The sequence below is a fragment of the Hakea prostrata genome, chromosome 10 (genome assembly GCF_041222555.1).
Source record: "Hakea prostrata isolate BN-2017 chromosome 10, UWA_Hpros_2, whole genome shotgun sequence".
Taxonomy (NCBI): domain Eukaryota; kingdom Viridiplantae; phylum Streptophyta; class Magnoliopsida; order Proteales; family Proteaceae; genus Hakea; species Hakea prostrata.
The window spans coordinates 19,281,333-19,308,774 of NC_142609.1; the positions used below are offsets into that span (position 1 = coordinate 19,281,333).

A 27,442-nucleotide genomic window follows, 5' to 3' on the forward strand; every position below is an offset into this window, starting at 1 on the left:
GACTATTTGTAATAGGGGTGGTCGCTTGACCCAAGCGACCGGCCCAAGTGACCGGCTGAGTCACAATGGCTATGTGAGATTTGTGTTTGCTTTGATTTGACTCATGTCCCTAAATCATTATTGTAACCCTATGTTTAGGTGATCTCTAACTTTGCTGGAAGTCTTGTAATTGTGATTTGATTGCATTCTAGTAAGCTTTTACTTAATTACAGGTGAGGACACACTTTCTTGTTTCGATGCAATAACATGCTATATGATGAATCAATTATTCTTATATTAATTGTTGATCATAAACCTTGCTGTAGTTATATAATTTATCATAATATTGTTGTATGTCTACTGTATGTGGTGTTTCAATATACTTTATCACTTTATGATACTAAACGGATATGATCGTGGATGATGTGATGTAGTTGTGATGGAAAGATATCCAATTGGGTATTCTAGCTTGCTTGAGATATCAAAGGGTTGTGGTATAGGACACATGCTCACTGATGCCTCCAGCACTATCATGACTGCTGGATGACATACCTAGGGAGTCTAGATTACATGGCTAGGTACCCTACATGCTATTACCCTTTCGGTAGGGGAATTGAAGTCGAATGACCCGTCATAATGGTGATGTGACTTTGTTTCATCCTATAGCGGTAACTAGTCCGTTAGGAGACTTAGTGGTCCACTATTGATCATGCAATGGTAGGGTTGCATATGTTAGGGTTGGGCTCATGGACTTCCAAAGAGCGGCTCAGGTGTCGTGAGGAGTCATGAGAGCATTCCACCCCAATAATATATGGATGACCATAGGGTTAGGGAGTGGAGTCCAACAACGGTAGCCAGTCCATGAAGGTTTTCATTCCTAGGTTGCGAAGGATATGGAACCGAGTTGGTTGGTGCCATAGGGGAAGTATCTGAACTTCATATAGTGTGTTACTAGTATGACCCTGCATTGGATTAGAAACCCCGAACATGCGCCAGTAGTCATGCCAATGGTCGTGGTAAGAGAGAGTTGACTTAAACCCCAGCCATGGATGCCTGATGAGGACTTAACCCCTTTACCCAAGATTCCAATAGAGGTAACCAGTCCGTGAGGGATCAGAGTGACTAGACCTACCCAGAGGAGGGTTGGTGTTATATCTTAAAGCATGTCAACTGCCTAGAGACTTGCATAGTTAGATCTTGGTAGCATTCATATTATTGCATATCATTCATTTCATATATGCATTGCTGATTTTGTTGACATATCTATGAGAAATGTGTTATCCTAGAGTTTGTCAGAACTCATTCCTTTCTTTCTATGTTATTATAAACTGTACAGATGGTAGCACATCGGAAATTGGAGAAGTACCACCAGGGTACGATGTCCTGTATGAAGAAGATGTGGCACCGTCAATGGGAGATGGAGGTAGCTTGCACGAAGCCTCCTCCGGATGCTTGGAGTGCGCTTATAGCACCAATTGATGGCCAAAGAAGGCAGATCATCAGATATTTTAAGAAACGCTTGGAGAAGAACTGGAGAACCCCCTTTTTTGCTAAATTTGAAAAGCAATTTTTAGCTTTGGAAAAAGAAACTGGAAAGAAGATAATTTAGTTTACTTTGATTGCTTCGTTGAACTCGATATTATTTTTGATGCGTGATTTCTAAGCTTTGATTCTTTCTTTGACTTCTATTGGAATATTTGGACTCCTATAATCCCTTTGATTAATTATTTGGACTTGCTCTTGCTCTTGATTATCTATTTCTTGCATTTATTATTATTGATGGGTAAGATCGTGGATCTTGTGACGGATTGCACCCACGGGTTGTCGAGCGGGTAACCGAGACCAGCGGGTGGGGTGTGACACAATCTGAAAACTAAGTTCAAATTCGTCGTTTTAAACCTAATTCGGCAAAAAGTCATTATTTCTCCACCGATTTGAAGTCGAATTGAAATGAAACTTTGGGAAAGTCTAATTGGCAGTGAAAGGATCCTAAGGGTACTTTCAATTTGATCCAATTCGATCTAGATCAAAAAGCCCCAAATTTGGCTATCTAAATCATTCGCGGGCATCTTAGAGAGTCAAAACGCAAAATCTTTCGCAAGGATTTGCACCATTATCTCTTATACTATAAAGGAAAATTAAAACAAGAATTGAAGAACAACCAATAAACCTAGCATGCTCCCACTACCACAATCTCACAATTAGAGAGAAGAGATATTCCCACAAAACTGTCTAAAAAAAGGTTTAAGAATTCTCACATTTCTTAATGTTCCAGCAATGATCCGAGTCACAAAGCACCTTCAATTGGATGAGATCCGCTCTTCTCCTTGGTTTCTCCTCTTCCCATAGCCTCAACCTCGTTCTAGCATTAAAAAATGTGTGTAGAGGTGAGTTAAAACATAAAATAGGGTTTTAAAACCTGAAATCCCGATTCCGTCCCAGAGTTGGAAAAGGGATGGGGGGTTGGGATGGTCGACCGGTCCATGGTTGGGCCCCCATCCAAACTCCAAATCCAGTTATTTTTGGTTTATGGAAAGGTCTTTCGACGATCTTCATTTGGATACCTTAATCTAATCGATCGAACACTCCATTGCCGATCTACGGACCTGCTGAAATCGCCTTTTAACGCCATCGTGATTAATCTTATCTCTTCTCTTAAACTCTAGGAGAGTTGTCAAATTATCACTAGGGTCATTCACAATCATTGGGTCTACTTCCGAACTTTTGGGTTCAACTCGAATGGCCCATAGTTGTCGCCGACTCGAGGCCCGGTTCTTGGTCCTGAAATCATGGGTAATGAATTAGAAATCTAGGGGAATTCACATGACTAGCCCTCCTTGGGTCCGAACGGGTGACTTCATTCGATATTTGTCTAAATTGGTTCCAAACTTTAATACATTTATTCTATTTGATTTTGTTAAGTTTTGCATGATTATTTGACATTTTAATTGCTCACATTATGGTTGTCTTATAGAGTACTAACATTGCAACAAGTGAGATAGACAATCTTATATGAACATGTGCTTAATTCATGTTTATTACGCTTGTGTGTGATTCTATGACTTTGTTATAACACATGTATGCATAGGTAATAACATGAATTTATAATTTGTACTTGTTAATTACTTTCAAATACAATTATGATGATGATGACAAGATGGGAATGGTAGGATAATGCATACGTGTATATTCTATCCAGAGTTGTACCTTGAGTTTCATATAGATTCTTTATGTGCATATTCTTTAGAGGTCTAGATGCATGGTTAGAAGCCCATATCATTCCATCACCTTTTCAGCAGGAGTATTGGAGTAGAGTGACTCATGACAACGGTGTTGGGTGTAGTCACCTAATAGCTTATTGGAGTAGGTGAAAAGACACAACAGACCTCATGTCATTCATGGTAAGGTTGCATATGGATGAGGGAGGTGTAGTCTAAGCTAGTTGGTGCCATAGGACATAACCTAACCCATTGCATGTGGATGACTATAGGGTTAAGGGAGGCGTAGTCCGAGCTAGTTGGTGCCATAGGATGTGACGTTTCCTAGATAGGTAAGGATATCAGACCTAGTTGGTTGGTGCCATAGGAAGGATATCCGAACCTAGCATGACATGATGACGTAGATGACCTTTTGTATTGAGCTAGAAAGTTCCCCGACAGGTGCCTGATCTCATACCAATGGTTGTCGTGAGAGAATGTGGCCTTAATTCCCTAGCCATGGTTGTTGATTGGACTGTATATCCCTTGCCTATTCCTCAGTCGTGACACCCAATTCGGTTGGAGCAGTTGGGGTTTGTGCAAGACTTCCCAAAGGAGGCTAGTACTATGTCTTAATGTGTGTCTACTTGTATGGAGACTAGAATGGTTAGATTCATAGGAGCATACTCACATCTGCATTATATCACTACATTTAATTTATATTTCATAATACATACATGTGTTAAATATGTGTCATATGATATTATTAATATGACTCAGTTCATTGGAACTCATCTCATATGAAAATTCTTTCTTCTAGACTCTTATGAGGACATCGTCACTTCAAAGTACCTAGTGCCGCTGAAGCCATATGATTCACCGTCAAACAAGGAGATGGAGACCTATGCGACACGTGTCCATGCTTAGACTGTTCTTATGGTGTTTAATCCTTTTGATTGTCGTGTGATATTCTTTAAAGATGTCATGGAGTTTGATTAGGACTACATTACTCTTATTCAAGAAACTAAAGGATTAAACTAAATTCCCTTAAACCTTATTATTATAACACTTTGAGACTTCCTCTGTTTTAACTTTGACTAATAACTATTACTTTGATTTAATCTTGATTATAACTTTGAGATTAATTATGGAAAACTATAATAACCTATATTTGATACTTCTTAAATGCTTGCTTTGTTGATTTTGCTATCATATATTGTGTGATTATGGATTGGCCATAAACCTAGATCTTATAGTTATGGCTCATCTCCAAGGTTAATTGGGTAAGTTCAATACCGAATTGGTGGGGTGTGATATGATGTGAACCTCACTAAGGAATACAAGACCCGACTATCGAATAAGAGACGCAAGATCATTCTTTAAAGGATTAAGATGCGAGACCTTAACCCTTGTTGATAATAAGCAAGAAACTTGGTATGTATAGATGCCACAATCAGTTGTAGAAGGCTGATTGACAAGTCTTGATTTGAATGCCACAAATAATCCTATAAGTTCAATAAGTTGGTCAAGAACCAAAGAAAATATAACTTTCAAATTTGCATTAGAACTGTTGTGTGCATCATGAGAATTCTAATTACATTATATAGGCTGATAGCCAAAAAGAAAGGAAAGATGACCTTCCAAAGAAAAGGAAACATGATCTTGAAGAGAAAGAAAAGTATAAACTACATAAAGGGAAATATCAAAAAAGGGAAGAGACAAGCATCAATCAATTGCTTTGGAAGTCAACCATAGCCTGTAATTTAATTAACACAAACATTGCAATACTTACAAATAGAATGCAGTGATTTTGAGGATGATGGATCCCTCTGAAAGGGATGCAAAATTGGCCAACAAAAGTTTGAAGTAGGAGAAGGGTGTTCATCATCTCCAACTGATCATAGAAATTGCCTGTGCATCAACTCCACAACATTTGATGGCAGTTAGGCAAGCATATTGTTCCCTCTTTGATTGCTCCATTGAAGAAGACATCACGGCCAACGTGTCCTTCTTGCCTCTCAGAAAGGTAATCCAAGCCCATTAGAAACCCAAAACTGTACAACACAAGGGTGTACCCAGCGAAGTTCTATCGATAATAATGCACAGCTTAACTTAATTTCGATTTGAACAACCCAGTTTCAATCAATTCTGCTAGTACTTGGGCTGAGCTTAATGGGTTTAACGGGATTATTTTATGTGGGTCTTCAGTTAATTCTGCTCTTAGTGAGCTTGTTATGAGCCTTGACTTGATTAATGGTGACTCAGGTGACAGAGTGGACATACACAACATAGGTGGAGAGGACCTACAGCCATGTCACTTGTCTCGCGTTGGAAAACACCCAGGCTTCCTTGCTGATTATCAGACTTAGGCGCATATCGATCAGAAACTTGTAGATGGTTAAGTAATCAATGGTAGAGATTGAATTGATTTTCCTTGTTGATAATGAAATTATAAGTTAGACCGAACCCCTACGGCCCAACTAGGTGGAAACCACCTACTACATTGTGGTTAGACCGGAGACTAAGAGAGTGCGTTCTTATATGATAAACCTTACCTTCATGATAAAGATTTCCAATTTAGGAGGAACTTGGATTAACCTTCCCGAATTCAAGGTAAACTCAATTAGAGAAATTCAAGTGGGAATCTAACTAGATAAGGTTTGAGTTTGAGATGAACTCAAACACTTAAAGAAAGCTATAAAAGATAAACGAGCAGGAGGAGAAGGTATGTTGAGTAGAGCTATTACTCTTACTATTTTATTGCTTGTTGCATTCCTATAAATTCTCATTCAAGACAACTCATCTCACTTGATTGTTGGAGGTGCTACTCAACCCCCTGGTCGAGCACATTCTTGCAGGTACATTCGGTTGATTGGACGAGCATAATTATGCAGCAACAATTGGCGTCATCTATGGGAAATTGATTGGAAAAGTCATCATGCAAACCAGATTAGGCTTATTGTTTGGGAATGAATGATCGTGTCGCTAACCAATCAAAAATAAAATCCTATACTAATCTAGCAAGCAGAAAGTACGGGGTCGAACTATGGGGAACTGAAAGGCTAATTCACTAAGATTGAATTCAACAAAACTAAATTTAAACTAAATCTACTAATTAATGCAAAAACGTTAACTATGAATATGTGAAGATCTTTGGGATTTCGAATCCCCAATGCTTTTCCCTAACCGATATAACTCTACACTTCAAAGTAAATTAGGGATGGTCTTCCTAGGTATGCCCTATCTTAGCAAGACTATTGTCCTTCACGGAATCTTGGCATGTTTAGTTCGCTGAGCTATAAAACATCTTTGGCCAAACTCAAACACAATCAACTATAAGAGATAGAACAATCAAATTAATGAAATAAGCATGGTTCATCTACATCCCAAAGAAAAGGAACTAGCTACTCATTATCACAAAGTTCATAAGAAAAATAAAGATGAAACATAGGGAGAGAGAGAGAGAGAGATGTGGTCTTCTTCTTCAGCAATGAGAGATGAGAGCCGCATTCGCCATCTTCCCTTCTCTGTGGTTGGCTTCTCTTTTGTGTCTCCCGCACACAATGAATCCCTTCTCTTTACCCGTCGATTTGACCTTTATTCTTTCGGATTTTGGAAAAAACTCAAAACTGGAAAGTTGTAGATATTTTCAAATATCGTTCCAAAGCATCTTGAATCACTGCAATCCAAGATCTTACGAGAGAGATATGCCCAAAATACTGAAGGTAGGTCTGTTTACCCGATTTTCAGATTTATTACCAATTTTGTTCCTTAGACCTTCACCTGTTTCCAATTTGGCTAAGATCTCACTTTTCATGATTTCTTGGGCAGCAAGATTGAATGCCATGATTTAAAATCAACCAATATCTAATATATTTGCCAACTTTACTCCATATTATCTCTAATATCCAAAATCACCTTATTCCTGAAAAATACACAAAAATACTCAATTAGCTCTCTTTAATTAAATAAGTATGGGGAATTAAATCAAATAAATAATGGTAAATATCCAAATAATTAGCCTTAGCCTTGATTACTACAACACAAAAACTTAGACCATATTTCCAGCCGCATCCTGTAGCAATGCTGACAAATTTTCCCTTGGAGAAAATATTGCATTGACTAGACTTGGCTGGGAGACTTGTTACCTAGGCAATTGAGTTAAGCGAGCACCAAATTGAGTTTCGACCACGTCCAACAATCAAGGCACAAGTCTTAGCAGATTTTATTCTTGAAACTTCAGATCCTGATCAAGAAGAAAAGGACCTCCCAAAAGCTATTAAAAGATGGATTATCTCGGTAAACGGATTCAGTAGTGTACAAGGAAGTGGAGTAGGGCTACTTTTGATAAGTCCAGGTGGTTTTCAAAAAAGGTATGCACTATGCTTCAAATTCAAAGCCTCCAATAATGAAGCAGAGTATGAAGCACTACTAGTTGGTCTATGAATTGCCAAAGCTCTTGATATCCAAAACTTAGAGGTCAAAAGCAATTTACAATTAATTGTGAATCAAGTAAATGGTATATATGAAGCCAAAGAAAAGAGGATGAACAAATACCTCAGTATGGTCGATCAATACAAACAACACTTTGAAGATTTACGATCAATACAAACAACACTTTGAAGATTTAGCCTATGGTTGACCATATGCTTACAAGGATGCTCCAACTTCGCCTGAAAGATCGCCTCAAAGAACACAAAAGAAAGATCAAGTAGATGCACTCTCACCCTGACTAAGCTTAAGAAAATTGGAAGGGAATGTGGAGCTCACATGACCAATCGAAGGAAGATGGCCCAAAGGAATTTTGTAGAATGAATTACCTAAAGTACAACCAACCCCGCCCGCTGCCTTTAACATCAAATCTTTCTCCCATCCCATTTGCAGTTGGGGAATAGATTTGGTAGGAAAGCCCCAAGGCCCGGGAGCGGGTGTTTGTGGTTGGGGAGACTATTTTACAAAGTGGGTAGAAGCTGAAGCAATGGCGTCAATCGATCAAATGAAGAAATTCATCACACATAATATTATGTATCGGTATGGAGTCCCAAAAGTCATTATTACTTACCATGGGAAACCATTCCAACTAGCATTAAGGAAGATGGGTAGATGAATTACCTAAAGTCTTGCGGTCTTACCGAACAACATCCAGAACAACCATTGGAGAAACGCCATTCCAACTAGCATTAGGAGTTGAAGCCCGCTCCCCCACCCCGGCCGGGGCGGGCCCCCCCGGAGAAGAAAATTCAATAAAGAAGCCAACATTGAAGGAATGAAGGCAAGCATAGATTTCCGTGACAAGATCAGAGATAAAGCACAATATTGTTTGGAAGAATATCAAAGATGCATTGCAACCTATTACAATGCTAGAGTCAAATTTAGGCAGTACCTCCCTTGAGATCTAGTTATTCGCAAAACATTTGCATCGGATCCAACTAACCAAGGAAAACTAGCTCCAAATTGGGAGGGACCATACATCATAATAATGTAGGTCGCACTAGAAGCATACAAACTACGAGATCCAAAAGCGGAGCAAATTATTCCTTGAACATGGAATTCGAATAACCTAATGAAGTATTATTAGTAGAATAATAACATCATTTATTTTTCCATTACATAACATGTTAGAACAAGTCAATTTTGAATTTTGAATTTTGAACATGAGCTTATGAAATTTTTGAAGTTTTTTTGGACTACTAATACACCATCACAACTCTAAGGAATTCAACCTATGATGCTTGGGGGAGTAGAGACGAGAATATCCTCAAGCAAGAAGTCAACCTTTTAAGATGAGTAAGACCTAAGAAATTAGGCTTCCAAAAGAAAGAGTAAGACCTAAGAAGTTAGGCTTCAAAAAGAAAGAGTAAGACCTGAAAATTTAAGCTTCTAAAAGCAAGAGTAAGACCTAAAAATTTAGGCTTTTGAAAGAAAAATGAATAAGACCTATGAAAATTAGGCTTCGCAAAATAAAATCCCTTGAAAATATTTCAAGTTGGTCGAGCATAAATTTACTGAACAATATTACTTGTGAGGATATTCTAAAAAGACCAAAAGTGGTCGAGCATACATAATTATATCCAACATGATTACATAGAAAAGGATCAATTCACGCCTGCTTACTTTGGGATTCACTTTCTGAGTCTTCATGGTCGGATTTATGATCTGAAGAATCTTGAGGAGCTGAAGTACTTGAAGTTCCAACCTCAGGAATTGGATCCCAATTGGAATATGAAAAACTTATCACCTCAATGCCGTGAGGTTTGGGAAACCTAAGGTGATCGGTGCACCATTGAGGACGAGGAATCTTAAGATCATCATAAATCCTTAGATTGATCAGGCTCTTAAATCTTTCCAGATTCAGATCCTTAAATGCTCCAATAATACTTTGAAATGTTTGGCGCCAAGCATACAAGTACCGGGAGCAAGTGGCCTTGGCCATAAATTGCTTGCATTTGGCCGTCTTGATCCATCTCTTTATAACTTCATGATGAAGCTTGTTAGGAATATCTTCAAAAACACTTGGAGTCTTTTCCTCCACCAATCTTGTAAGCTGAGCAACCTCATGATTAGAACTAACGAGCTTGGATTGAAGGCCTTCTATCTCAACATACTTGTTGGCAATAATTTTCTCCTTACCAACTAAGGAGCCTTGAGTTTCCTCTAATCAAGTTTGGAGGGAAGACTGCTCAAGCTCCAAAGCCTAGCTATTTCCTTTCAGGGCAGCAACTTCACCTACAAGCTTGGCTTCGTGAGCAATCCAAGAATCCTTGCTTGATTTCAAGGATGACAGCTCGTCCTCAAATTCTTTAATATGTTGCTCGGACTTAACACAAAGAGAAATGGTCTTCTCGAGCAACATCAATACTTTGTTGAGTGATTGTACTAAAGCACATGCCATCCTACAAATATCAAGGAAAAAGATTGTCACACCCCACCCGCCACTCGGTTACCCGCCCGACAACCCATGGGTGCGATCCGTCACAGGATCCACGGTCTTACCCATTAATAATAATAAATACAGAAAATGGATAATCAAGAGCAAGAGCAAGTTCAAATAATTAATCAAAGGGATTACGGAAGTCCAAATACTCCAATAAAATAATCAAATCAAAGTAATCAAGTGAATCAAAAGAAATATCGAGTTCAGCGGAAGCAATGAAGTAAACTAAATTATCGGTTCTCCAATTCTTCTCCAAACGATCCTCAAAATATTTGGCAATCTGCCTCCTTCAGCCATCAATGGGTGTTATAAGTGCACACCAAGCATCCGCAGGAGGCTTCATGCAAGCTATCTCCATCTCCCACTGACGGTGCTACATCTTCTTCATAGGTGATGGTTTGATCATACGAATTCTCTCCAATTTCCAATGACGTTAAACCATCTATACAATTTAATATAGTATACAAAGAAAGGAATGAGTTCTAACGAACTCAGTAAGGATAACTCATTTCTCATACATATGTCAACACAATCAACATAATCAGCTATGCATATATGAAATGAATGATATGCAATAGTATATATGAATGTTACTAAGATCTAACTATGCAAGTCTCTAAACAGTTAACATGCTTTAAGATATAACACCAACCCTCCTGTGGGTAGGTCTAGTCACTTTGATCCCTCACACACTAGCTACCTCTGTTGGGATCTTGGGTAAAGGGGTAAAGTCCTCATCAGGCATCCATGGCTAGGGTTTAAGTCAACATTCTCTTACCACGACCATTGGCAATAAGTACTTGCGCATGTCGGAGTTTCTAATCCAATGCAAGGTCATAAGGTAACATACTACATGAAGTCCAGATACATCCCATATGGCACCAACCAACTTGGTTCAGTATCCTTCGCAACCTTGGAATGAGAACCCTCACGGATTGGCTACCGTTGTGGACTCCATTATTCAACCCTATGGTCATCCACATATTATTGAGGCGGATGCTCTCATGACTCTTCACGACACCCGGGCCGCTCCTTGGACGTGATGACCCCAACCCTAACATATGCAACCCTACCATTGCATGATCAATAGTGGACCACTAAATCTCCGCACGGACTGGTTACCGCTGTAGGATGAAACAGAGTCACGTCACTATTATCACGGGTCACTTAGCTTCAATTCCCCTGCTGAAAGGGTAGTAGTATGTAGGGGTACTTGGCCATGCAATCTAGAGTCCCTAGGTATGTCATCCAGTAGTCGGGGAAAGCACCAAAGGGCACCATAGGAAAGCATCTCATATCACCTCCACTAGTGTCCAAAGACAAAAAAGCCGAAAGGGCATTTCCAATTCCATAACTACAACCTAGGCATTCACATCATATCATAACCATTCATTCATAATCATGAAGTGATAAAGTATGTAAAGACATCAATTATAGCATGCTTTCAACAGTAATGTAATAAATTATACAACTACAGCAAGGTATATGATAAATAAATAATGTAAGAAATAACTAATTCATCATATACATGTTATTGCATATAAACAAGAAAGTGTGTCCTTACCTGTAATTAAGTAAAAGCTTACTAAAGTGCAATCCAATCACAATTACAAGACCTTCATTAGACTCAGAGAACACCTAAATATAGGGTTAAAAAATACACGAGTCATGAATCAAATCAGAGCAACAAACGACTTCACATAGCTACTGTGACCCAGCCGGTTGCTTGTGCCGGTTACTTGGGTCAAGTGACCTCCACAAGTGACCGTCCCTATTATAGACAGTTTTCCAACTCCGAAATTCAAACTTTTGATCACCCAATTCCAATCCGATTTTAGGATGATTAAAGTCGGAATTTCATTCTTAATTAGTCTATAAAAAATGTGCAAATCAACAACCTAAAATTGACACAAATCCATAACCCAATTCATTCCCCTTGATTAGATCCATCCTTTATTTGAATGCAGGGATTCGTTTTTGGATAGGATCTTCTCAAAATCATTGAAAAGGGAATAGAACTAATCAAAAAAGTTTATCACCAACAAGAGAAGATGGATCTACACCAATCCAAAAGTTGAAGGAAGAGAAAGGAGTGAAGGGGATTCCCTACCTCAACCAGATTTGCACACAAACGAGGGAAACAAATCCAGATAGCAATCCATGCTTTCCTCACCTTCTAGCACGTGTTCACTACTTCCTAACCATCCACAACAGCAATCCCAAATATAATAATGAGTTAAAAACATAGAATTTGATATTTATAGATAATAGAGGGCAAATTAGGGCAATTTCCCGCTAGCAGACCATGGCGGTCGCTTGGGGCGGTTGATTGGCCCAATCAACCTCCTTAAGCAACCGCTCCATAGTACACTGCTGCACTTGGGTGCTTTGCTCAAGGGGTTGACTCCCAACCTCAACCTAACCCTAAACAACACATGAGAGATGTCTAACCTTCATTCCAAACATCTCCAAACGCCTCTTGCCTTCTACTAGAGATCCGACTTCCCAGCTAGACAGGTTCTTCATCAAGAGAATCCAGATCCATGGGTTCAGGATATGGATCATGGACTTCTATCCGGACACTCCACAACTTAATCTGGCTTGACCTTCAGGTTATTGGTCTTGCAATACGGATTCCGGATAGAATTACAGGGGTTGTTACAAAGATGATCAACACCCAAAATAAAGGAAAAACGGATCAATAAACGAATAAAGAACACTTACCTAACAGTAATGTTATGAGGAGACGACCAAACTCTCTCATATAATTCTGGTCAGCAGGGAGTAAAACACCTGCCAACCAATTAGTAGCTACATTGGAGGTGAAGGAACCAGTAAAAACAGAAGAATTACTGTTCAACGACCAATTTGGTCGAAGAACAACTAAAGGTTTCATAGTCATGTCCGCCACAAGATCTCCCCCAGCTAGAAGATTTTCCTCCAAAGAAAGATAAGAATCAAGAAACGGGTGGTCCTTAGAATCATTGCTCAGACCAGTAACCTTCTTTGCTGGTCGGGGAGGTAGGTCGAAAGATCTATCCTTCCTAATTTTGGGAACAGAATTTTCCTTGGAAGACAAAGACCGAGTAGACCGACCTTTCTCTAGCTTGGTCGGATGCTTTGCCTCCACCTCTTTAAAGTCTTCCAAAACAATAGTAGCATCAAAGTCTTCTTCTTCGAGCAACAATGCATTTTTAGAACAAAAAGACTTTAGACAAAAATACCAAATGCTAAACAAAAGCATAAGTGGAGATATAAGCTCACCAGTTAAGAATCCCCAATAATGGAGGATGCTCAGATATTTCAAGCAATATCCATTCACGGTGAGATAATTTCGATCTTCAATTGGGATCCTCATAATTTGATCCCTAGCTTCCCGTTCGGTTTGAGTCAGATCGGGAAAATAATTCGAACCCTCTCGTGGAGATTTTTGCCAAGAAATGGGAAAATTAGGAGGAGAAGGAGGTCGAACAAAGAAATATCTAGGACGCCAACCCTTCATATTAGAGGGAAGGGTGCCATTCCCAATAAAGTTCCCCTCCCAATGGGATTGAAAAGCAGTAAGCTTTGAGAGATAAAACCAATGCTCTTGCTCTTGTTTCTTAGATATGAAGAAATGCAAAAACAAGCTCACAGTGGGCGTAACACTAACATCTCTCTGTTTGCAAAAACCCCAAAAGCACACAATATTGTGCCAACTGTTAGGCACCAACATTCCTGGATGCATCCTAAAATGGTTGAGAATATCAACAAAGATTGGGTATACGGTAAGCCTGAAACCACTAATGAAGGCATCTTCTTAAACTGCAAACTCTCCTGGAGGAGGTCAGTGAGCTCGTTCATGATAGGCTAGAACTCAGATCTTGTAATCGTCAGAAATAGCATACCGAGCACGGATAAACTCTAAATCTTCCTCAGTCTACTCTTAAGGAAAAAACCTAGGGCCAAAGGAACTGGGGTCGAAATCTATATGGTTTGGAGTACAGGGTCTACACCATTCTATATGGAGCTCGGATGGTGAAAGGCTGTCTATCCATCTTTTCCCATTCGCCCTAAAGCGTGCTTGAATACTTAAGGACTTGGTTTCTTCATCACTAAGCATATTGGGCCTAGGTCTTGGGGCCAATTCTGAATCCATAGAAGTTTCACTTCCAAAATCACTATCAGAGCCAGAAGAGGAGGTTTCACAACCCTAAACATCTTCACTCTCAGCACACCCTATCAGTATCAGAAAGGGGTTGTCTAAGACAGGAAAACCTAGGAGGTCTAGAAGAGACCGACTTCACACTCATGACCAAGGAATATACAAAGCATGCTACAATGATAGAGAAAAGAAAAAAGCAAAGAAACAAAAATGGTTTCAAAATATTACGTAAATACCAAGGCAAAAGTCATAAAAAGTCATCGAAAGAAAGGAAGAAGACTTACTTGTAAAGAAGACTGCTAGAAGGAGCAAGAGGAGAGTTGGGGGCAAAGTTTATTTTGCAATTGGAAATTATTTACGAAACCAAAAAATGGAAGAAGTAGAAGAGAAATGAAAAAGGTAGAGTTTTTATACCTTTTCGAAGATCCAGATCCAGCAGTCCAAAAAAAAAGACTCCAAAACTTCCTAAAGATTTTAATCTAATGTCTACAAAGGCTTCTTCATCTAACAGTTCTACTACCATGAGCATAAAACCTTTCTAGAGATTTCAATCTAAGGGGAAAGATAACTAGCATATGAACGGGCCAAGATTGAAGACTTTTGGAATTCGAAACCCATGATGACATACCATAAAGGCGTGGCCACGTGTCAAAAAAGTGAAAAATTGGAAAACGTGCGCAGACTTCACAACCTCCATTTCTACACAATGTCTATCCAAGTGATGTCAAGAGAACATTGAATGAATATATCCTAAGTCCATTTGTTTCGTATGAAGTTTATAAGACCGAACACCAAGGAGTTCGGACTCAGAGATTGGGGTGCTTATGACAATGAAATTATAAGTTAGACCGAACCCCTATGGTCCGAGCAGGTGGAAACCACTGACCACAACGTTCTTATATGATAAACCTTATCTTCATGATAAAGAATTCCAATTTAGGAGGAACTTGGATTAACCTTGCCAAATTCAAGGTAAACTCAATTAGAGAAATCCAAGTGGGAACCTAACTAGATAAGGTTTGAGTTTGAGACGAACTCAAACACTTAAAGAAAGCTATAAAAGATAAACAAGTAGGAGGAGAAGGTATGTTGAGTAGAGCTATTACTCTTACTATTTTATTGCTTGTTGCATTCATGTAAATTCTCATTCAAGAGAACTCGTCTAACTTGATCGTTGGAGTTGCTACTCGACCTCCCCGGTCGAGCACATTCTTGCAGGTACATTTAGTTGATTGGATGAGTAGGATTACGCAGCAACACTTATAATGCAAGATATTTCTTAAATGGTTTGTACCCCCTTATATAGTTTGAAGGGATCTGAAGCAGCACATCAATGAATTTAGAACTTTCTTCCTCATTAACTTCATCTGTTCCTCTTCCCTTCCGTCTGAATTCCCTTGTCCTCTTCTATCTTTGCTGAACATGATCGTATCAAAGCTCCTATAGGTATGAAAGGGAACTGGTGGATAAAGATCTTGCAAATTCAGATTCTTCTGTGCTTCATGTTGCTATTTAATATGAGTTCCATAATATATGATGAAGTGCTATTGATGGTCAGTACTAGGAATATGTATCAACTCAAAGCAAAATTAATCTTACAACCAAAACAATGGGAGTTCCATTCTCCAGGTGCGCCATTCCGTATCAACTGCCATTTTATGATCTGTTGCTGCCTTTTAACATTTTCACTAACAATTCTATAAATCCATTCATTAACAAGACATAGACAGCACTGGCACGGGTGATTTTAAGTCCATCTTAAGATTCGAAATTTTTTGTATAGATACCCCTGATCTAGAAACACTTTGCAAAATCAATTTACTTTACATTCCTTGATTATCCATATATTAAGCTTCTCTAAATAGTTTGCTGTGAATTATTTGTAGGTTGTGGGAAAATCGATTGAAGGTTTTGGAAACGATGAGGATTCATTAACTAGAGCTATTATCTCGGGCTGAAATAGATATGATGAAGATCAGAGCAAAGTACATCAACACATACAAACATTGCCTTGACAATGCAGTCTTTGACAATGCACTTGGGTGCTTTGCTCAAGGGGTTGACTCCCAACCTCAGCCTAACCCTAAATAACACATGAGGGATTTCTAACCTTCATTCCAGACATCTCCAAATGCCTCTTGCCTTCTACTAGAGATCCAACTTCCTAGCAAGGCAGGTTCTTTATCAAGAGAATCCAGATCCATGGGTTTAGGATATGGATCATGGACTTCTATCCGGACACTCCACAATTAATCTGGCTTGACCTTCGGGTTATCGATCCTACAATATGGATTCCGGGTTAGAATTATGGGGGTTGTTACAATGATGATCAAAACCCAAAATAAAGGAAAAACAGATCAATAAATGAATAAAGATCACTTACCTAACAGTAATGTTATATAAGCTTGGAGACGACCAAACTCTCTTAGATAATTCTGGTCAGCAGGAAGAGTAAAACACCTGCCAACCAATTAGTAGCTACGTTGGAGGTGAAGGAACCAGTAAAAACAGAAAAATTACTATTCAACGACCAATCTGGTTGAAGAACAACGAACAACTGAAGGTTCCGTAGTCATCTTTGCCACAAGATCTCCCCCACCGGGAGGTTTTCCTCCAAAGAAAGATAAGAATTAGGAAACGGGTGGTCCTTAGAATCATTGCTCAGATCAGTAACCTTCTTTGCTGGTCAGGGAGGTAGGTCGAAAGACCTATCCTTCGTAATTTTGGGAACATATTTTCCTTGGAAGATAAAGACTGAGTAGACCGACCTTTCTCTAGCTTGGTTGGATGCTTTGCCTCCACCTCTTTAAAGTCTTCCGAAACAGTAGCAGCATCAAAGTCTTCTTCTTCGAGCAACAATGCATTTTTCGGAACAAAAAGACTTGAGACAAAAATGCCAAATGCTAAACAAAAGCATAAGTGGAAATATAAGTTCACCAGTTAAGAATCCCCAAAAATGGAGGATGCTCAGATATTCCGAGCAATATCCATTCATGGCGAGATAATTTCAATCTTCAATTAGGATCCTTATAATTTGATCCCTAGCTTCCCGTTCGGTTTGAGTCAGATCGGGAAAACAATTTGAACCCTCTCGTGGAGATTTTTGCCAGGAAATGGGAAAATTAGGAGGAGAAGAAGGTGGAACAAAGAAATATCTAGGACGCCAACCCTTCATATTAGAGGGAAGGGTGCCATTCCCAATAAAGTTCCCCTCCCAATCGGATTGAAAAGCAGTAAGCTTTGAGAGATAAAACCAACGCTCTTGCTCTTGTTTCTTAAACATGAAGAAATGCAAAAACAAGTTCACAGTGGGCGTAACACTAACCTCTCTCTGTTTGCAAAATCCCCAAAAGCAAACAAATTGTGCCAACTGTTAGGCACCAACATTCTTGGACACATCCTAAAATTGTTGAGAATATCAACAAAGATTGGGTGTATGGGAAGCTTGAAGCCACTAATGAAGGCATCTTCATATACTGCAAACTCTCCTGGAGGAGGTCGGTGAGCTCGTTCATGATAGGCTGGAACTCAGATCTTGTATTCGTTAGGAATAGCTTACTGAGCACGGATAAACTCTAAATCTTCCTCAGTCTACTCTAAAGGAAAAAACCTAGGGCCAAAGAAACTGGGGTCGAAATCTATATGGTTGGGAGTATAGGGTCTACACCATTCTATATGGAGCTCGGATGGTGAAAGGCTGTCTATCCATCTTTTCCCATTCACCCTAAAGCATGTTCGAATACTTAAGGACTTGGTTTCTTCATCACTAAGCATATTGGGCCTAGGTCTTGGGGCCAATTCTGAATCCATAGAAGTTTCACTTCCAGAATCACTATCAGAGCTAGAAGAGGAGGTTTCACAACCCTAAACATCTTCACTCTCAACACACCCTATCAGTATCGGAAAGGGGTTGTCTAAGACAGGAAGACCTAGGAGGTCTAGAAGAGACCGACTTCACACTCATGACCAAGGAATATACAAAGCACGCTACAACGACAGAGAAAAAAGAAAAAAGCAAAGAAACAAAAATGGTTTCAAAATACTACGTAAATACCAAGGAAAAAGTCATAAAAAGTCATCGAAAGAAAGGAAGAAGACTTACTTGTAAAGAAGACTACTAGAAGGAGCAAGAGGTGAGTTGGGGGCAAAAATTTTATTCTGCAATTGGAAATTATTTACGAAACCAAAAAATGCAAGAAGTAGAAGAGGAATGAAAAAGGTAGAGTTTTTATACCTTTTCAAAGATCTAGATCCAGCAGTCCCAAAAAAAAAGACTCCAAAACTTCCTAAAGATTCTAATCTAATGTCTGCAAAGGTTTCTTCATCTAATGGTTCTACTACCATGAGCATAAAACCTTTCTAGATTTTCCAATCTAAGGGGCCAGATAACAAGCATACGAACGGCCAAGATTGACGACTTTTGAAATTCGAAACCAATGATGACATGCCATAAAGGTGTGGCCAAGTGTCAAAAAAGTGAAAAATCGGAAAATGTGCGCAGACTTCACAGCCTCCATTTATGTACAATGTCTATCCAAGTGATGTCAACAGAAGATTGAATGAATATATCCTAAGTCCATTTGTTCGGTAGGAAGTTTATAAGACCGAACACCCAGGAGTTCGGACTCGGAGATTGGGGTGCGAGCAGGTGGAAACCACTGACCACAACGTTCTTATATGATAAACCTTATAATCTTCATGATAAAGAATTCCAATTTAGGAGGAACTTGGATTAACCTTGCCGAATTCAAGGTAATCTCAATTAGAGAAATCCAAGTGGGAACCTAACTAGATAAGGTTTGAGTTTGAGACAAACTCAAACACTTAAAGAAAGCTATAAAAGATAAACAAGCAGGAGGAGAAGGTACGTTGAGTAGAGCTATTACTCTTACTATTTTATTGCTTGTTGCATTCATGTAAATTCTCATTCAAGAGAACTCATCTAACTTGATTGTCGGAGGTGCTACTCGACCTCCCCGGTCAAGCACATTCTTGCGGGTACATTCAGTTGATTGGACGAGTAGGATTACGCAGCAACACTTGTAATGCAAGATATTTCTTAAATGGTTTGTACCCCCTTATATAGTTTGAAGGGATCTGAAGCAGCACATCAATGAATTAAGAACTTTCTTCCTCATTAACTTCATCTGTTCCTCTTCCCTTCCGTCAGAATTCCCTTGTCCTCTTCTCTCTTTCTGAACATGATCGTATCAGAGCTCCTATAGGTATGAAAGGGAACTGGTGGATAAAGATCTTGCAAATTCAGATTCTTCTGTGCTTCATGTTGCTATTTAATATAGTTCCATAATATATGATGAAGTGCTATTGATGGTCGGTACTAGGAATACGTATCAACTCAAAGCAAAATTAACGTTACAACCAAAACAATGGGAGTTCCATTCTCCAGGTGCGCCATTCAGTATCAACTGCCATTTTATGATCTGTTGCTGCCTTTTAACATTTTCACTAACAATTCTATAAATCCATTAATTAACAGGACATAGACAGCACTGGCACGGGTGATTTTAAGTCCATCTTAAGATTGGAAATTTTGTGTATACCCCTGATCTAGAAACACTTTGCTGAGGCAAGCATATGAAATTAATTTACTTTACATTCCTTGATTATCCATATATTAAGCTTCTCTAAATAGTTTGCTGTGAATTATTGGTAGGTTGTGGGAAAATCGATTGAAGTTTTTGGAAACGATGAGGATTCATTAACTAGAGATATTATCTCGGGCTGAAATAGATATGATGAAGATCAGAGCAGAGTACATCAACACATATAAACACTGCCTTGACAATGCAGTCTTTGATGATATTTTAGGAGACTACGAGGATTTCTTTAGAGTTCTGGTGTTCTGTAGCTCTCGAGACAAGAAACTGAGATGAAGAAGAGAAGCAGGAAATTAAAACCCTAAATTTCTAAAAGTGAAAAATAAAAATACTCAAGTGATATGTTATGGGATTTGATTGGGAACGTGAGGATCCCCTTATGAAGACCAAGGGGTGAAAGAATTATAGGTTTCGTGGTCAACCCATTGAGAGATCATCAATGGTTCTGGTTTCTGCAACTAAAGTGAAGTTATGGGAATGTTGTCATACTTTTAACTTATTTTGAAGGATTTTTTTCTCCAAATTTTAAGGACCATTAGCTTTTTTGGTAATATAAGGACCATTAGCTGATTTACAGGAAAAAAAAAAACCAGTTTTGCTTTTGGGTTTCTTGTTTTGGGTTTGTAATGCTTTTTGGTATCGGCAAGGGAGGTGGGGAATTCAAAATCATTTTAGTAGGTGATACAAGCTAAATGTAGGGAATTCACATGTGAATGATTTTGAAGCCTCTTAACTCTCACTCACACTATCCAACCCTTAAAGCATTATGTTATTCCCAGATTGACACTGAGAGGGAGGGTGAATCAGTGTCTTCAAAAATTCACTTCAATGTCAAGCTTCTTTAATCTCGAAACAAGATTAATTAGAACATTCTCGTAGCTATCAACTGCACAAGGACACGTCCACCACACACCACTATGTGGCTGGGTCTACCAGACAGTGTACCACCACTCTGCAATCAAGGCACTCCAATATGTGCAACAAAGAAAAATAAACAAAAAACACAATGCACCTGAGTTTACGTGGTTCGGCCAAATTGCCTACATCCATAGAGTAATACCCTACCTAGGGTTTCGTATATTACTCAATACACTCCTAGATATTTTGACTGCTACAACAGTCCAGGAACACCAATCCCTATTATAGTCTAAAATGCAATTCAAACAAGGGCACCAACCCCAACCCCAACCCCCTAGACAAGCTCCAACTTGCTAGGTCACAATGTAAACCAATAATTCAAGTTCCGCAAATTACATTCATGATCTAGGTTCTTCATCATTAAACATAACCTAGAAAATAATAGACAATAACTTGTGAATACGGGTTACCTCAACTTGTGTAAGATGCATGGTAACAATACTTGTTTCTCTTTTTCTCCAACTCTTTTTTTTTTTTCTCTCTCTTTTCAATCTTTTTCAGTTTTCTATCTTTAAAAAAACCATACAACCATGTTCCCTTCTTTTCTTCTGCTGCTTCTTCTTCCTTCTCTCTCACTTTCTTTCTTGTTCAGCAAAACAAAAGACTTCCTTCAACAACAACTTCTTATTGTTCAAAAATGCAGTGTTATGAAAAAGTACAACACAAGTGTACCAGAGGAGTTCAAGAAGATGAAGAAAAACTTATTCCCAAGCTTCAGATCTCCAAAGCCAACCAACGTCTTCTGGTTCGACCTCCACGCTCTTCCCAAGCTCCTCAAAACGTCCTCTACCTTCTGCTGGAGTTTGCTCTCCTTTTATAGATTAATTAAACTTAGAGTTTGAATCAAACTCAGAGTTCCTAACAAGGAGTGTTTTGACGTAAAAATTGGACTAACTTAGAGATCTCCAATGAACAATCCCACCGTTGGATTTGAAGATCAAGAAGTCTTGAAGCTCTCCTCCAAAAATCGACTCAATCGGACATTTGATGACCATCCGATGAAGAGGTTGATCAAAACTAGACAGAGACCCTCAAAAACGGGATTCTTGAGTTTTCTTTATTTGAATTTGATTCTTTCTCTCGGAACCTTTTTGTGTGTAGCTGTACCATATCAAAGCCACTTAAGTTGCCAACAATGACAACACCTTCATTTTAGGCCAATGGAACAATAATCTCCCCCTTTGGGATTGTTGCCAACTCAACCTCCTTTTCTCTTTTCTCTCCCCGTTTGACAACAAGTACAAAGGGTGCTTTGTGCTCCCCCTACCATAGAACTCCCTCTACATAGACTCTTCCATAGGAGTACCCACCGCACCTTCCTATCCTATGGAGAGATGATGTTCTATGTATTTTCTCACTTACTCCCCCTTGGAGCCACAACCCCAAGCTTTACTCTTAATCTCTCAAAACTATGTTTGGACAATGGTTTTGTGAAGATATCAGCCACTTGATTTTCTATGGGAACAAACTCCAAGCTCACTTCACCTTTTATCACTTTTTCTTTCAAAAAGTGATATCTTATATCAATATGCTTGGTCCTAGAATGTTGCACTGGATTCTTGGAGATATTGATAGCACTCATGTTATCACACTTGATAGCTATAGCTTTATCACATTTGATGCCAAAATCAGAAATTTGTCTCTTCATCCAAATCACTTGAATACAGCTAGTTGCAGCTGCTATATATTCAGCTTCTGCTGTAGACAAAGATATAGAATCTTGCTTCTTACTATGCCAAGCAACCAAACTTCTCCTCAAGTAGAATGCACCTCCACTAGTGCTCTTTCTGTCATCAATGCTTCCGGCCCAATCTGCATCTGAGAAGGCTGCAAGTGTGAAGTCGTTAGACTTAGGATACCATAACCCATATTCCATAGACCCTTTTAAGTACCTGAAAATCCTTTTCACTGTTTGTTGATGAGTCTCCTTTGGGTTTGCTTGAAACCTTGACACAAGACACACTGCTTGTAAAATGTCTGGTCTTGATGCTATTAGATATAAGAGACTCCCAATCATAGATCTATAGTGAGTTTGATCAACTGAGGGGGACTCATCACTTGAGCTCAACTTGCATCTAACCACCATAGGAGTTCCCACTGGTTTGCAATCTTCCATCATGAATTTTTTTAACATTTCCTTAACATACTTTATTTGAGATATAAATATGCCACTTGCCATTTGATTTACTTGTAAACCCAAGAAGTAGGATAACTCTCCAAGCATGGACATTTTAAATTTTGTACTCATCTTCCTTGCAAAACCTTGACAGAATTCATCACAGTGACCTCCAAAGATGATGTCATCCACATACACAACAACTACCAATTTACTACAATCTTCAGCCATGACATAAGGTTGCTGTCCACGGTTCATTTCCTTAAACCTAATTGTAGCAAATAAGTGTCAAGTCGTGAATACCAAGCTCTTGGAGCTTGTTTCAAACCATATAAAGCTTTCTTGAGTTTGCATACCATATTTGGATCATCACCTATTTCAAATCCATCAGGCTGCTCAATGTAGATTTGTTCTTCTAAATCACCATTTAGAAAGGCTGATTTAACATCCATTGATAAACTGTAAACTCCTTAAAGGCTGCCAAAGCTAGGAACATCCTAATGGATTCCAACCTTGCCACTGGAGCAAAAGTTTCATCAAAATCTATCCCTTCTACTTGAGCATATCCCTTACACACCAATCTGGCCTTGTTTCTGACAACTTGCCCTTCTTCATTCACTTTATTTCTAAATACCCACTTGGTGCCAATAACATTCTTATCAGTTGGTCTAGGAACTAGTTCCCAAGTGTTGTTCTTTTCAATTTGGTCAAGCTCTTCATTCATTGCTTTCACCCAATTTTCATCTTTACAAGCTTCATGGACTGACTTGAGCTCTTCTTGAGATATCAGTGAGAAAGTAGTCTTCTTTTTCTTTAGCTTTCTTGTTTGTATCCCTTCATCTAATGTGCCAATGATTTGATCAGGAGGATGCACTTTGTTCCATTTGTTATCATTGGGTCTTCCATCTCTTCATAGTTCAACATCAGACTCATGTTCATCGGACTCTACTCCATGTGGAGTCTCATTTTCAAACTCTTCATTATCTTCAACATTGTCCAAGGTTGAGTCCTCAGTCCAACATCACAGATTTGGCTCACACTAAGAAGATTGTGTTTGAGCCCACTCACATATAGAACATTATTGGATTTTAACTTTCCTTCATCCAGCTTAACTAAGCCTCTACCTTCAATCTTGGCCCCATCATTGTTGCCAAATCTCACTGTACCACCTTTCACTACATCAAGGCTTGAGAACCTATTCTTGTCACCAGTCATATGTGTGGAACACCCACTATCAAGAATCCAAGGTGCCTCACTACTATGAGCCTTGAAAGCTGTTTGAACTACCAAGGAATTTACCATTTTTCCTTTTTGTCCTTTCTCAACCCAAACTGCTTTATCTGATACATCAATAGGTTCCCTCGGTTTTCTTTGAATTATTTGTGCATGTCTTTGAGCTCGCTTTTTGGGAAGGTTTATCTCCTTTTGTGAAGGAAGAGTAGTCCAACAATACCTTGCAATATGTCCCAACTTGAAACACTTGAAGCATTCTATTTTAACCTAATCCAATGGAGCAAATCTGTTTATGTTGTTGAATGCCCCAACCTTGTTTTGTCTTCTACAGTTTGCCACTTTATGTCCAAATTTGTTGCATCCATAACAATACCCATTAAAGCCTTGACCATTAAATGTTTTATGATAAGCTCCAGTATAGCCTTCTTTACTCATCTTTGGCTTGGTCTTCCCAATATATGGATTCTTTTGGTGCTCCTCATCAAGACTCATTGGATTTGTTGTATTTCTATTTCCATTGGTCTTATTTACATTTGAACATTCCCCCTTTGAGTATCCAAGACCAGTTTTAATATGAGGTGACCTCTGAACACTCAAGATCTCATCTAGTACCTTATCTCTTCCCCAAGTAGAAGTAAAATGAGTAGTCCCTGTCACTTGATTTTCAACTATCTTGTCCATAAAGTTCAATGTAACTGGAGTGGATGATGTGGTAGCTTCTAAATAACTCCTCTTTTGTTCTCCTTCAAGTTCTGATCTTAACCTTCCAACTTCTTTCTTAAGTTCTTCACACTCTTTACACTTGAGAGAGAGGCAAGATGATGAGTCATTTATAACATGCTCCAATTCACTAATTGTGACAGTCAACTCCTTGATTGTTATCTCAAAATTTTCAAGTTGATTCTTCATTTCTTTATTTTTCTTCCTTTCCTTTTTGAGATCAAGCAAGGCAGAGTACAACTCACCAACATAATCAATTTCACCTTCAGTGTCTTCATTATCATCAGACTTTTCTTTAGTTTGAGGTAATTCATCATCTTCAATAGCCATAAATAAAACCTCATCAGTTGAGTCATTGTCTTCATCTGATTCTTCTTCAGAGGAGTAGCATTCATTCTTAGTCAAAAGACTTCTCCTTTTGAAATGACTTTTCTTTTTCTTTGGTAAGAATTTTTTCTTTCCCTTCCTATCATTTCTCTCTTCCTCTTCATCTTCCTCTTCATCTATGTTTCCTCTCTTAGGACATTTTGAGGCAAAGCGTCCTATTCCACCACAACTGAAGCACATAAAAGGTGCTTTTCCCTTGTGTTTACCTGTTCCTTTCTTAAACTTTCTAGCTAAGTAAGCTATAAGTTCATCATCAGAGTCTTCAGATTCTTTTTCTTCTTTGACCCTTAGCTTCTTCATTGCTTTGAATGCTGCTTCCTTCTTTGTGAACTTGCCTTTTTCAGTTTTCATCTCATAGGTTTTAAGTGTTCCATTTACTTCATCAAGAGTGATTGTATCCAAGTCTTTGGCTTCTTCAATGGTCGAGACTTTGGAGTCATATTTGGGAAGCACAGATCGGAGAATCTTCTGACATATCACAGAATTTTCAATTTTTTCTCCAACTCCTCTGATGGAGTTTACAACCCCATTTACTTTGACCATGTAGCTATCTATGTCTTCTTCTTCAGTCATCTTAAGACTTTCAAATTGTGCTCTGAAGATTTGCAGTTTGGCTTTCTTAACTTTGATGTCCCCTTCATAGATGCTTATCAACCTGTTCTAGACTTCTTTAGCTGTATCACAGTCCATTACTTTAGCCATGACTTCTTCATTCAGCCCAGACATGATAGCATTTAATGCCCTGAGATTGTGTGCATAAGTCCTTTTTGCTTCATTGTCTATAAGCGGAGCTACTGGTTCCTCATAGCCATTAATCATAGACTATCATACATCATACCCTAGAGATCCAATGTATATCTGCATTCTTCTTTTCCAAAAAACATATCTTGTACCATCAAAAATAGGAACTTTCCCAAAGTCTTTGGAGCTACCTTCACTTGTGGCCATTCTTACAAACTCTCTGATCAAATCCCGAAGTGGTTACACTTCTCTTCACGGAAACCTGGCTCTGATACCAATTGTTATTCCCAGATTGACACTGAGAGGGGGGGGTGAATCAGTGTCTTCAAAAATTCACTTCAATGTCAAGCTTCTTTAATCTTGAAACAAGATTAATTAGAACATTCTCGTAGCTATCAACTGCACAAGGACATGTCCACCACATACCACTATGTGGTTGGGTCTACAAGACAGTGTACCACCACTCTGCAATCAAGGCACTCCAATATGTGCAACAAAGAAAAATAAACAAAAAAAGCAATGCACCAGAGTTTACGTGGTTTGGCCAAATTGCCTACATCCACGGAGTAATACCCTACCTAGGGTTTCGTATATTACTCAATACACTCCTAGATATTTTGACTGCTATAACAGTCCAGGAACACCAATCCCTTTTATAGTCTAAAATGCAATTCAGACAAGGGCACCAACCCCAACCCCCTAGACAAGCTCCAACTTGCTAGGTCACAATGTAAACCAATAATTCAAGTTCCCCAAATTACATTCATGATCTAGGTTCTTCATCATTAAACATAACCTAGAAAATAATAGACAATAACTTGTGAATACGGGTTACCTCAACTTGTGTAAGATGCATGGTAACAATACTTGTTTCTCTTTTTCTCCAAATCTTTTTTTTTTCTTCTCTTTTCAATCTTTTTCAGCAACTTCTTCTTGTTCAAAAACGCAGTGTTATGAAAAAGTACAATGCAAGTGTACCAGAGGAGTTCAAGAAGATGAAGAAAAACTTATTCCCAAGCTTCAGATCTCCAAAGCCAACCAACGTCTTCTGGTTCAACCTCCATGCTCTTCCCAAGCTCCTCAAAACGTCCTCTATCTTCTGCTGGAGTTTGCTCTCCTTTTATAGATTAATTAAACTTAGAGTTTGAATCAAACTCAGAGTTCCTATCTGACTTAAACAAGGAGTGTTTTGACGTACAAATCGGACTAACTTAGAGATCTCCAATGAACAATCCCACCGTTGGATTTGAAGATCAAGAAGTCATTGAAGCTCTCCTCCAAAAATCGGCTCAATCGGACATTTGATGACCATCCGATGAAGAGGTTGATCAAAACTAGACAGAGACCCTCAAAAACGGGATTCTTGAGTTTTCTTTATTTGAATTGGATTCTTTCTCTCGGAACCTTTTTGTGTGTAGCTGTACCATATCAAAGCCCACTTAAGTTGCCAACAAT

General features: G+C 38.8%; 1 pseudogene; it reads left to right on the forward strand.

Moving 5' to 3' along the window:
- The first annotated feature begins 1,315 nt into the window (after positions 1-1,315).
- On the forward strand, positions 1,316-20,148 carry LOC149002245 (annexin D3-like; annotated as a pseudogene).
- The last annotated feature ends 7,294 nt before the right edge of the window (positions 20,149-27,442 follow it).